Source organism: Macadamia integrifolia, unplaced genomic scaffold (assembly GCF_013358625.1).
Source record: "Macadamia integrifolia cultivar HAES 741 unplaced genomic scaffold, SCU_Mint_v3 scaffold2551, whole genome shotgun sequence".
NCBI classification, from domain to species: Eukaryota; Viridiplantae; Streptophyta; class Magnoliopsida; order Proteales; family Proteaceae; genus Macadamia; species Macadamia integrifolia.
The window spans coordinates 16828-22436 of NW_024868790.1; positions in this window are offsets into that span (position 1 = coordinate 16828).

Genomic DNA, 5609 nt, shown 5'->3' on the forward strand with positions numbered 1-5609 from the left:
GTAATCATTCAACTCCAGACACAACGTTTCTTGTAGAGAATGGAATTTTCAATTTTTGTGTTAAAACGCCGTTTTCAAAAAAAAAATGGTGTTTGGTCAATTTGTTTCAGGATCGATTACCCTAGCTGTTCACTTTTTTTGTATTTGGAAATAAACCAAAATGACAGAACAAGGTTTCGTCGTTCCATTATTTTGCCCTTTTTTTTTTTTTTTTTTTTTTTTTCTTTTTCTGTTCCAGAAAAATCGAAAAACACCAAATTGAAACCAAATGCTTTATTCCATTTTTTTATTCCCATAGAACGGAAAAAATGTTAAAAAAATTTTCTGGATGACTACCAAATGCAGCCTTAGCTTGGCAGATCTTTTTTCCTCCTATATCAGCAAAATCAAATCCTTCCATAGAAAACGAAGTTTTGGGAGCTACCTGCATTGTTCATTCTTGCTGTAATTTAAGGTTTATTTTATTATAATCCCTTCTTTGTTGGAGTATTTATTCTGGTTTTGTTTTATCATCTCCTAAAGGCCAAGAAAAGTACAATCTTTGTTAGAAAGGTTTGGGCTTGATAATAGAAATGGAGGGAGCTATTTTTATGGTTATATTACTGGTTTCAAGTGTGAAAGTCGAAGTAGATGGGGAAGATCATAGATACAAAGAGAGAGAGCTCGTCCCTTTGGATTGAAAGCCTTTGAGATCACATATTGGTTGTGGAATGCACTTTTGATTTTGTAGATTGAGTCTCGATAATTTCTTCCCAAAGGGCTAGTGCAGTTGGTAAGCAACAAACTTGGTACGAGCCGTAAACTCGGACGTCCTAAGTTCATCTTCCACTAGGCACACATTGGGCCACTCACACAGGATGTTTAATACTCTTCACTGCTTTCAGTGAAAGTTGAATGGTTCTCATTCAACCCTGATATGACCCAGTCCATGTGGTTGTGGGGTCAGTATGGACCCGTGGGACTAGTCAGGCCGAAGGTCTGAATACCCATCGTTATAAAAAAAAAAAAATTCTTCTTATTTGCTACACCTACAACTCACGATTGAATTTGAGGGTTTTACATGAAAGGGTAAAATAATAAGTTTATCAATTTGAGGTATAATGGTTAATTTATCCACACCCAAGGGTAGTTTGATGATTTAAATAATTGTAAACTGCTAACATCATAATGAAATTTTCTTATAAAAGTAAGGGATGTACGAGAACTTTTTTCAAATCCCGAAGGTTCCAAAAAATTATGAATATTTTAGGAGTGGTACAAAAAAATTCTCTTTTTTATTTTAGTAGGCAGATGAGAATGATAATTTTTTAAACTCTTTATTTAAAAAAAAATATCAAATCAAATCCTCTCAAGTGCATCAATCCCCCTAATGCGAAATAAACAGCTCAAAAACAATTGAAATGCATGCCCTAATGATGCCATCCATCTAATGCGCATTAGGGGGCTGACCCACTGACAAGGATCACCCCACCGGCAGTTTTCTTTTTCCCTCATATTTTGGGAAAAGTACCCCTACAAGGATGGCGTGAAAATCTCTACCATAGCATGAGTGTCCAACTTTTCAACTATTCCTTGTCACCGACTAAACACGAACTTTGTAAGATCACCCTTTGACCGTTCGACATTGATTTATGCTTCTTGAGTTTTAACACAAACGACGCCAGCCGTGGTGGATCTTTTAGAATTGAAACATGTGTCTTATTAAGGCACTAAATTATTGATCCAAAAAATTTCTAGTCTTTATATTGAATTATTATTGGGGAAGTGTTAATAAACAGCTCAAAAACAATTGAAATGCATGCCCTAATGATGCCATCCATCTAATGCGCATTAGGGGGCTGACCCACTGACAAGGATCACCCCACCGGCAGTTTTCTTTTTCCCTCATATTTTGGGAAAAGTACCCCTACAAGGATGGCGTGAAAATCTCTACCATAGCATGAGTGTCCAACTTTTCAACTATTCCTTGTCACCGACTAAACACGAACTTTGTAAGATCACCCTTTGACCGTTCGACATTGATTTATGCTTCTTGAGTTTTAACACAAACGACGCTAGCCGTGGTGGATCTTTTAGAATTGAAACATGTGTCTTATTAAGGCACTAAATTATTGATCCAAAAAATTTCTAGTCTTTATATTGAATTATTATTGGGGAAGTGTTTCTTGTGGATAGTCTAGATTTTATGTCGATAAAGATTTAATGAAAATGCATGAGAAAGTATTAATAGAAGTAGGGGTGTCAATTTCAAGCCTGCACTGGTAAGCCCAATCGAACCCAATATGTTTATGACCCGACTTGAACTAGTCCGATTAATAAACATGTCAGGCCTAAACCCAGCCCATTTATAAATAGGTAGTATACAATGTAAGGGGTAAGTCAGATGGACTTCCCGACCGTTTATATAGATATTTCGATTTTTCTTTTTTGATAGAATAAGGTATATATTGTTATTTTTATCAATTGTTGACTGTAATTAAGTATAATATTTTTTCAAAATTATTGATAATTTGACAAAATAAATTAAAGTATCTTAAATCTAAGAAAAATAAAGATCGTTTAAGGTTTTATTGGTATATTATCCCGATTAAGGCCCAATTATAACCCGATAAAAGCCCAAAACCTGACCCGATACCAACCGAGATTGACTCATTCCTTAAATAGGTAGTTCATGGTCCGAGGACGTAAGCCTGCAAGGCCCAATTAGGCCCGATTGAGATCGGCCTGGCCCCGATCGATTGACACTCTTAAATAGAAGTATTATTTTTTTATATACAAGTAATGTGTTGATCATTTTGCCCTCCTATATGTTTGGACGTAAGGGTTACATTATCTCACTAAAACTATTTTCTCATTATTATTATAAAAAAAAAAGGTAGAGGAGGAGGGAAAACATTCCTTACGGCTGCGTGCCCAAACACAGAGGAGGTGAAATCGAGACACCTTCACTCTTATGAAACCTAAAAAGTCAGTGAATTTTTTTATTACTTATCCAATATAAGTTTTAAATTCTTCTCTTAAGTATATTCGTTTCAGATATTCTTATCCAAATACTAAGTTCTAAAATTCTTCTCTTTGAAGTTTGCTCGTTTCAGATTACTTTTCAAATGTAAATGTAAATGTAAAATAGTACAAGATTGCTAGGTCCTCCCACGTATCCATATCACATCTAAGGTCATAAATAAATAAATAAAAGAAATTCTATGAGGGTGGGGGAGGTGTGGGGTATGATAATTACTAAAGATATTTTTTTTAATTACAACAGATTTGAAATATGAGCAAAAAACGAAAGACAATAGATGGAATTCCAATTTCAAAGGATAAAAAGAAGAAATTGAAGAAGCAACAAGAAGAAGATAAAGACAAAGATGTTTATATTTTCCAGTAATTTCTATTTAATTCGAAACACACAAATAGAGAGAGAGAGAGAGAGAGAGAGAGAGAGAGAGAGATTTTGATTGATTGTTTTCACTTGTTCTTCCCGAATTCGTACGATTGATAGAAAATAAAGATTTTTATTTTTGATAAGGACAGAAAATAAAGATGGGAATCCGAAATAATGGAGATGGGAACAAATTTACACATCATTTCAATCACGCTCACTTGAATCCTCTATGGTACCATTTATTATATGCTATTATACTGTTCAAAGTCCGGCCCAAAGTTTTCGGGTTCGGACTTAGATCCATCAAAGTTTTCGTTTTCATGGATTCCCTGTCAATGATTATTGGGATTTTTTTATATTTTTTGTTGAAAATTATTGGGATCATTTAGCATATTAAAATAGGTAAAGATGTCAAAAGCTGGCCCACACCAATTCGTTTGATTGGATTCAATCGATTAAAGCCTAAAATCACTGATTAAATCATTTCTATATGAGAGTTCACAAAATTCGGTTGTAGCCCAAGGCATGTTTCCTCCATAAGTTTGGTTACTGACGAAGATCATGTTCAATGAAAAGTGGTAACGTAACGTGCCGTTGCAAAAGCAGGGCTTAGGATTGCAGATGCTATTAGCACCTAATATGCGTCATTTCTTGGCATTGCTTGGGTCAATCATGCCATGGACGAGTCTGTGTTAGTAACAGTTACTAGCACACCCTTTGCGACAGTAAACTATAGCACACCCTTTGCGACAGTAATAACTAACATTGATATATATATATATATATATATAGGCTTGTTAGATTTTGGCCGATTAATTGCTGGATTAGCCTATTTATAGCTTGATTAATTTATTTATGGCCAGTTTACAATACATTTAAAGCACAGTTAGTTTCGTACCTACAAAAAAAGCCCAGTTAGTTCGTGATGCGAAATTGTTGATTGAATATAAACATGTCTATGTCTAAACTATATGAGGTCTGACGAACTAAATGATGCAATAAAAGTTTACCGAAATCAATAGGGAGTGATTTAGTCTTATTGAAATCAATTGAGACCGATTGACACCCCCGGGTAGATTGAAAACCAGGTAATGAGGCTGCCTATTTGGAATAAGGATGTGAATTTGTAACTGAAACCGTTTACCGAAATCAAATCGATCCGTTTACATCAAAATCGCAAAACTATTTAGTAAATGGTGCTGTTATGTCGATTAGCTAAACGGGTTAGGTCGGTTTTAACCGTGAAACCTGTTGGTTTTAAACCGAATTGAAACCGTTTAAATCGAACTGTTTAAACCATTTAAACTGATCCGATCAATCCATATAACAATTAAATAAAGAAAGGGCAGTAATCCGTATAAAATTAAATTAAGTGCCCTTCCTGCTTTGGTATGATTTATTACAATTTAGTTTAAGTTTAGGCTTTAGATCATGAACTTGTAATCCATATATGTTACTATATTATTATATTATCACAAATGGGATGTTTTGGTTGAATCACCTGTCATTTTAATATTTTATGCTGTGGAAGGCTGGATTCGGATGTTGTATAATATTAGTTCTATATGTTTGAGAATGACCATGCAAAGAAATAACACTAGATTATCAAATTAAGACATACCATCGTCAATATATAATCTCTTATTTGTGGTTGCCAATTATTTTTGGATAAGTTTATGATCTTCAGCTTAGATTTGGTTGCAAGTTATAACAAACCGATTGTGAACTGTTTTACAAACCGTATGGAATAAATCAAAATCAAAACCGTTTAAAATCGTGAAATCGACACTGTTTAGAAACTGTGAAAACCGAAACCATTTACTAAATGGTCACAGTTTCAGAAAGTGGAACCGTTTAGTAAATAGTGCGGTTATGGTTTTAGTCAAATAAATGTGAACAGAACCAATCTACACCGTTTAAACCAAAATCGAACCGATTAACACCCTTAATTTGGAATATGAAGAAAAAGAAGAAATATAAAAAATATATTTTGGTCTTATTATGTGTTTTTTTTTTTTTTATTATTATTATTTTACATTCCAAACAGCAACCCCAACTCGAGATTGACAGCCAAGGATGTGGAACCTCAACTAAGAACCATTGCTTCGGAATCTTTAGAGTTGAGGATCTTTTATTCAAAATTGGAATTTTATTTTTGATGAAAAAAAAAAGGGAATTAATACACTAGTTTGGCACTCTAATTCAACATCACGCCCGGTATTCA